We start from the raw sequence: 7,598 nt of genomic DNA, 5'->3' as shown, positions 1-7,598 counted from the left end.
AAAAAAAAAAAAAAAAAAAGAAAAAGAAAAAGAAAAAGAAAAAAATTCTCCCAGAGGGAGTTTAAAACTTTTCTCAGGTGTTTTTTGTTTTTTTTTTTTAATTTATGGCTGGGTGAGTTCAAACAGAATTCCAAGGCTTAGTTTTTAGAATGCTAGCTACTGAGGAAAAGAATAGGGAAAATCTCTTTTCTTTTTTGACTGTGGAAAATTAATACATTTTCATGAGAAAATGTGGTAGATAATTGGTGAGTTATATAGATTCATGAAAATATCAGTTTGTCTTTTTGCAGGGTAAATTTGTGACAGTGAATATCTCTGTTCAAATCCTGATATCTTGATTTCTGAGTTTCATGCTAAATTTTATGAGATGAAACTTGGTACCACCTAGAAGTATTTCCATATGTCTAATTGTTTACTACATGATTTTTTTTTTTTTTTTTTTTTTTGAGACGGAGTTTCACTCATGTTACCCAGGCTGGAGTGCAATGGCGCCATCTCGGCTCACCACAACCTCTGCCTCCTGGGTTCAGGCAATTCTCCTGCCTCAGCCTCTTGAGTAGCTGGGATTACAGGCACGCACCACCATGCCCAGCTAATTTTTTGTATTTTTAGTGGAGACGGGGTTTCACCATGTTGACCAGGATGGTCTCGATCTCTTGACTTCGTGATCCACCCGCCTCGGCCTCCCAAAGTGCTGGGATTACAGGCTTGAGCCACCGCACCTGGCCTACTACATGATTTTTAATAAAAACAATAAAATAACATATTGTCTAATAGAAGTAGATATTTTTGCTTTTCTTATTGAGATATAAAATGTAAGTACTTTAAAATTTCCTTCCCTTATTTGAACACTGTGTTTGAGCAATTTTGCTGAATTTTTCAAACAAGTTGTTTCAAAAACCAAGTGAGTAACTAACATGGAAATTGAATCAAGCCCAGTGACTAAGAGCTAAGGCTAATATTGAGCTTGCAAAAGGAGTTTTTTTTTTTTTTTTTTTTTTTTTGAGACAGAGTCTCACTCTGTTGCCAGGTGCCAGGCTGGAGTGCAGTGGCACAATCTTGGCTCACTGCAACCTCCGCCTCCCGGGTTCAAGCAATTCTCCTGCTTCAGCCTCCCAAGTACCTGGGACTGCAAGTGCACATCACCACGCCCAGCTAATTTTTGTATTTTTAGTAGAGACGGTTTTACCATGTTGGCCAGGATGGTCTTGGTCTCTTGACCTCATGATCCGCCCTCCTAGGCATCCCAAAGTGCTGGGATTACAGGCTTGAGCCACCACGCCCGGCCACAAAAGGAGGTTTTTAAAAGCAGTTAGTTTTTTTCTGGGATGCCTTTCCTGCAGATGTCTCAGCCTGCTCACCCCAGTTATGGAAAAAGTCTTACTGCTGACAGAGCCCTGGAAAGCTGGGAACTTACACGTAAATGCAGTTAAGGTTAAAATGAAAGGGGACTGAGAGGGTCTTACTGGTGATGAAGTTGTTTTTGTTTTGAAGCAGTTTCTAGCCTTTGGAATATAAAACAAAGTTAGATTTATCTTTAAAAAAATTAAATTCACAAGGAATATTGCAACAGGAAAAAGTACCAATTATGAAAAACTTCAAGGGCCCGGTGCAGTGGCTCACACTTGTAATTCCAGCACTTTGGGAGGCTGAGGTGGGTGGATCACCTCAGGTTGGGAGTTTGATACTAGCCTGATCAACATGGAGAAACCCCGTCTCTACTAAAAATAAAAAATTAGCCAGGCATGGCGGCACATGCCTGTAATTCCAGTTATTAGGGAGGCTGGGGCAGAATTGCTTGAACCTGGAAGGCAGAGGTAGGCAGACAAGGGCTTTTTTTCCTAGGGAGCAGCAAACAAGATTAGAGAGGTGAGAGAATGGCAAATGAAGGGTGAAAAATCAGATTTTAGATCAGAGAATGTTTTATTGTGAAGTCAGCATGCTCTTACAAGATACATAAAATGAGGTTGTATGTTGACTCAGACTGCGAATAGTTCAAAGTTCTGGAGCCTGTGAAAAATTTTATTCAGACCACTGGAGACAAATTCAGCTGATTCTTTTAATGGGAAAAAGAAGAAAATGTTCAGAGTTCTTATCGAAAAGAGGTTCCAGTTCAAGACCAACAGGAGGGTTCTTGTGGTTTCTCTCAAGAAAAAATTTAGGGTGAGTCCATACAGTAAAGTAAAAAAAAAAATTTATTAAGAAAGTAAAGAAATAAAAGAATGGACCAGCCTGGCCAACATGGTGAAACCTCATCTCAAAAAAAAAAAAAAAGAAAAAAAAAAGAAAGAAAAGAATGGCTTAGTCCATAGGCAGAGCAGCCCGAGAAATGCTGGTTGCACATTTTTATCTTTATTTCTTGATTATATGTTAAACAAGGGGTGGATTTTTTATGCCTCCCAATTTTAGACCACATAGGGTAACTTCCTGATGTTTCCATTGCATTTGTAAACTGTCATGACACTGGTAGCAGTGTAGCAGTGAGGGCGACCAGAGGCCACTCTCATTACAGCTTGGATTTGGTGAATTTTACTTGACTTCCTTACTGCAAACTGTTTTATCTGCAAGGTCTTTATGACTTGTATCTCGTGCTGACATTTTATCCTATCCTGTTACCTAGAATGCTGAACCATCCAGGAATGCAGCCCAGTCAATCTCAGCCCTATTTTACCCAGCCCGTATACAAAATAGATTTGCTCTGGTTCCGTCTACCTCTGACATCTCTCCCACATCTTTTTCACAAGGGCAACCTTAGTCCTAAGGATTGTAGAGGGATGAAGATCCATTTTCTGTAACTACTTCATGCCGAATAGGGGTGATGATATTGTTGCCTAACTATTCAGAGTTTTCTTTTTTTTTTTGGAGATGGAGTTTCGCTCTTGTTGCCCAGGCTGGAGCGCAATGACGCAATCTTGGTTCACCGCAACCTTTGTCTCCTGGGTTCAAGCAATTCTTTTGCCTCAGCCTCCCCAGTAGCTGAGATTACAGGCATGTGCCACCACGCCTGGCTAATTTTGTACTTTTATTAGAGGCAGGGTTTCTCCATGTTGGTCAGGCTGGTTTCAAACTCTTGACCTCAGGTGATCCATCTGCCTCAGCCTCCCAAAGTGCTGGAATTACAGGCGTGAGCCACCGCGCCTGGTCCAGAGTTTTCTTGACTGTGAAAAACAAACCAAAGGATCAGTGACATTTTATGCAAAGTCAGAAATATTACTTGACTCTTCTATTAGTTCAGTCCATTCAGTTAATTCCTACTCTGTTTGATAGTCATGAACATTTCAGTTCTCCATAAATAGTGAAAGTTTTTTCTCTATTCTAATGTCACAATTCCTAAAGTCATCACAAACTTGCATTTAAGAATGTGTGTTGGATGGATGTAGTGGCTCATGCCTCTAATCCTAGCATGTTGGGAGGCTGAGCCAGGTGGATTACTTGAGGTCAAGAGTTTGAGACCAGCCTGGCCAAAATGGCAAAATTCTGCCTCTAGTAACAATACAAAAATTAGCTGGGCGTAGCAGCGTGTGCCTGTAATCCCAGCTATTTTTGAGTGGCTCAGGCCGGAGAATCGCTTGAACCTGGGGACAGAGGTTATAGTGAGTCGAGATCATGCCACTTCACTCCAGCCTGGCTAAGAATGAGACTCTGTCGTAAAAAATAAATAAATAAATAAATCTGTCAAAGTCTTAACTATAAATCATCTTTTGAAGAGGATCAACAGAAGATGATTGTCTGGATGTCAAAGTCTTAGTGCAGTCACAGTAAAAAAAGAAAAAAACTGATTGAGAAGGAAATTTGGTTAGATCTGTGGCATACAATAATTTGATGTAACAATTGTGATTATTAATGATGTACACTTAGTCATTTAGAATTACAGGAGTTTCTCATAGTTTTGGTACACATACCAATAACATATTTACACAACATAGTCCAATAATAGTGAAATATTATTTCACATTTGACAATGTTTTCTGTGTGATTTTTCATACTAAAGGAGCCAAAATTTACTGTTGTATTTGTGTATTATTGATGTCAAACCCAATTCTTTTTTTTTTTTTTACGGACAGGGTTTTATGTTGACCAGGATGGTCTTGAACTCCTGACCTCAGGTGATCGACCCACCTCAGCCTCTCAAATTGCTGGGATTACAGGCATGAGCCACCATGCCCGGCCCAAACCTAATTCTTAATGAATCTTTCTAGACAAATCTATCCAATTTTAATGTTTGATCCTAAGGTAATATTCTCATAGACCTTTTATAACTCTTCACAAAGTCCTTGTTGTTAAAGAGTAAATCAGTGCTTTAAGAGAAGCTGTCACTTTTATCTCGACATTCATTTTACAGAAAAACTGAATAATACCCATTTAACTTTAGTCAGTATGTTCACACACAAAAACTCTTTTGCAATTAAATTTTAACAAATCTTTCACAGTTTGTTTAAACCTTTAGTTTTATTCTTTCTAATTTAAAACAATCCTTTAACCTTTTAATCTAGGTGAAAAAAATCCACATTTCCGTATTTTCTTATGTTTTATGAAAAACACATTTCACTTTCTCTGTATACCTTGCGTGTAACTTTTTTCATAGTCAAAATTACGTGTTACATTGTTAACTCTTAGCACCTTTAGTTTTGGTGAAAACTTTGGTAAGTAAGGGATTTTAATTGAGTACTAGATGTGGAGTCTAGGACACAGACAGAAGTGTATATAAGGTCTGACTCCAGTGTATTAATAGTTAGGGTATATGCCTAACTTGATGTGTCACAGGCCTTACCCAGCTGTAAAGCAGGCAAGTTGTACAGTGAAGAGTCATAGTGGCATTTCGTGACATCTTTTAAGAGGCCTTAATGACCTTTAAATTATACAACGTTTTTTGCATAAATTTCCTTTAGTGAATTACTCGTTTACAATATGTTTAGACTTTCTTATTTGTCCTAAACATCCCTCTTTTTAACCAAGTCATTTTGTTTTAGGATAATAATTTACTATCTAAGATCTTTTCTTTTTCTTTAAGATTCATTTGTGATCTCGGCTCACTGCAACATCTGCCTCCTGGGTTCAACCAATTCTCCTGCCTCAGCCTACCGAGTAGCTGGGATTACAGGCACCTGCCACCACGCCTGGCTAATTTATGTATTTTTTGTAGAGACAGGGTTTCACCATGTTGGCCAGGCTGGTCTCAAACTCCTGTCCTCAGGTGATTTGCCTGCCTTGACTTCCCAAAGTGCTGGGATTACCAGCGTGAGCCACTATGGCTGGCCAAAATCTCTTTTCTTTATAACCTTTGTATATTTAGGGGGTATGGCTAATTTCATATGTCCTAAGGCCTTATTTATAATTTGATGTCTTCAAGATAGGTAAATCGAACAATTTTTAAAAATCATAGAACCAATTTATGACCATAAAGTATTTGGTAAATCTAGTAACTGACCTATATAATTTGGAACAAATTTTTATATTTTGAAGACACTTTTATTTTCCCTATGATCTTTAAAAGTGTTTTTACTTCCAAATGATTATTTGTCACATGAACTAAAAGATATTACACTTTATACTTTTTGGACAAAATATTTTATTTAAGCTCTTATTTTAAAACCAATTAATCAGAGTTCTTTCATATCATACACACGACACATATAAATACACAGACAAAAGATTCAGTAGTTGTAAGGTTTTTCTTTGTCAGCTTTTGTGTATTATTTTTTATTTAAAATTTTTTTTTAATGGTGTTTCTCTCGTGTTACTCAGACTGGAGTACAATGGCTCAATCGCAGCTCACTGCAACCTCCGCCTCCTGGGTTCAAGTGATTCTCCTGCCTCAGCTTCCTGAGTAGCTGGGACTACAGGCATACACCACTATGCCCAACTAATTTTGTATTTTTAGTAGAGACAGTGTTTCTCCATGTTGATAAGGCTAGTCTCTAATTCCCGACCTCAGGTGATCTGCCTGCCTTGCCCTACCAAAGTGCTGGGATTATAGGCACCAGCCACTGCACTGGATTACTGGCTTCAGGGTGGAGCCCAGGAAAGCTTAGGTTTCTATGGCTTAATCAGTAAACAGAGCTGGAAACCAAAACAGATTCCCCTAAATTAAGCATCCCATTTGTACATCAGATCTTGGATCTAAAAAGGAGAGAATTAGCTTATTCCAAGGGAAGTCTTATTTCTCAGTGCGGGGTAGGAATATGTCCATACTTTCTAGGTGGTCAAGAGTGTGTTTCTCTGATACAAAAGTGAAGAGCTGAGTATTTCCCCATGACTCTCATTAGCCATTTCAAAAGTATATTTCTCATCTAGGTCTTACATGCCAAAGTTCTTTTATAATGTGAAGTACTTTTTGATACTCCAGAAGTCAGAAACATCAGATAATACAATGCAGAACAGAACAGAAACTTAGATTTTGAGAATGATCTATCCACTTTTAATTCCTGGGGTTTCATGAGAAAAAAGGAGTGTTACCCAAAACAGGGTCTGTCACACCTCTTCTGTTTTTCTTAAGGAGTCCCAGGCTGTTAGAGCTTGAATATCTGCATTTAATTAAGCTGACCTTTTTTTTTTTTTTTTTTTTTTTTTTTTAAGAGAGCTTTTAACCATAGTGCTCTTTTAAATTTCTTATTACCAGAGTTTAGTCAGGTCAAACAGCCAGTATCTCTGGCTTTTTAATTTTACTAAAGTAACTTCACATGTTTTCTGAAAACGGAAAATGCAAGATGGTTCCTGGAGGGGAAGAGAATCAACAAATGGTAAAAGGTCACCCAAATATCAAACAAGAAAGTACTCGTGGGCCGGGCGTGGTGGCTCAAGCCTGTAATCCCAGCACTTTGGGAGGCCGAGGCGGGTGGATCACGAGGTCAAGAGATCGAGACCATCCTGGTCAACATGGTGAAACCCCGTCTCTACTAAAAATACAAAAAATTAGCTGGGCATGGTGGTGCGTGCCTGTAATCCCAGCTACTCAGGAGGCTGAGGCAGGAGAATTGCCTGAATCCAGGAGGCGGAGGTTGCGGTGAGCCGAGATCGTGCCATTGCACTCCAGCCTGGGTAACAAGAGCAAAACTCAGTCTCAAAAAAAAAAAAAAAAAAAAAAAAAAGAAAGTACTCGTTCCCTAAGCTGGGAATTGAACCCTGAATCTGGGCCACCATTAATGGTGGAGACCAAGAGAAAGTACTGTTATGTGGTAAGAAGGTCAAGCATCCAAGGACATGGCTGAGCACTTTGCTGGACCAACCTGAACAGCAGCCTTAAGGGGTCCTAGGCCTGCATTCTATTCTAAGGTACCCCCTTAATGACAGAACAATACAGAAAGACAGATTTATAGCACAAAACACAACAGATGTATGACAGTTTAAGACTAGCCTCACAAATGCATTTTCTAATTAATTAGAATGTTACATAGGAGATAAACAGTATTTTTTTTTTTTTAAACCGTTCATTTAATCACCTTGAATAGAGAGTTGGCAGAAGTCTGGTAAGAAATTTTTACTCTTTTTTTCTTTTTTTTTTTTTTTTGAGACGGAGTTTCACTCATGTTACCCAGGCTGGAGTGCAATGGCGCGATCTCGGCTCACCGCAACCTCCGCCTCCTGGGTTCAGGCAATTC

At 38.9% G+C, this 7,598-nt stretch overlaps 2 protein-coding genes and 3 long non-coding RNA genes across 7 annotated transcripts in view; 2 read left to right on the top strand and 3 right to left on the bottom strand.

Moving 5' to 3' along the window:
- Nucleotides 1–7,598, bottom strand: part of LOC116543866 (zinc finger protein 429-like) — a 785,602-nt gene that overhangs the window by 495,757 nt on the left and 282,247 nt on the right. The window lies entirely within an intron of this gene.
- Nucleotides 1–7,598, bottom strand: part of LOC116543882 — a 48,173-nt gene that overhangs the window by 7,641 nt on the left and 32,934 nt on the right. The gene's annotated exons all lie outside the window — the stretch shown is intronic.
- The window catches only part of LOC116543868 (zinc finger protein 431), a 36,986-nt gene that overhangs the window by 6,203 nt on the left and 23,185 nt on the right, over nt 1–7,598 (top strand). The window lies entirely within an intron of this gene.
- LOC116543892 lies at nt 749–1,533 on the top strand. Its single transcript, XR_004265748.1, has 2 exons — nt 749–978; nt 1,299–1,533. It is a non-coding gene; the product is annotated as an uncharacterized LOC116543892 (long non-coding RNA).
- On the bottom strand, nt 1,322–1,689 carry LOC116543889. Its single transcript, XR_004265743.1, has 2 exons — nt 1,420–1,689; nt 1,322–1,386 (listed from the first exon to the last, which is right to left on the bottom strand). It is a non-coding gene; the product is annotated as an uncharacterized LOC116543889 (long non-coding RNA).

This window comes from Sapajus apella, unplaced genomic scaffold (assembly GCF_009761245.1).
Source record: "Sapajus apella isolate SASKATOON/1434 unplaced genomic scaffold, GSC_monkey_1.0 scaffold199, whole genome shotgun sequence".
Taxonomy (NCBI): domain Eukaryota; kingdom Metazoa; phylum Chordata; class Mammalia; order Primates; family Cebidae; genus Sapajus; species Sapajus apella.
This window is presented reverse-complemented; position numbering and strand designations above follow the sequence as displayed.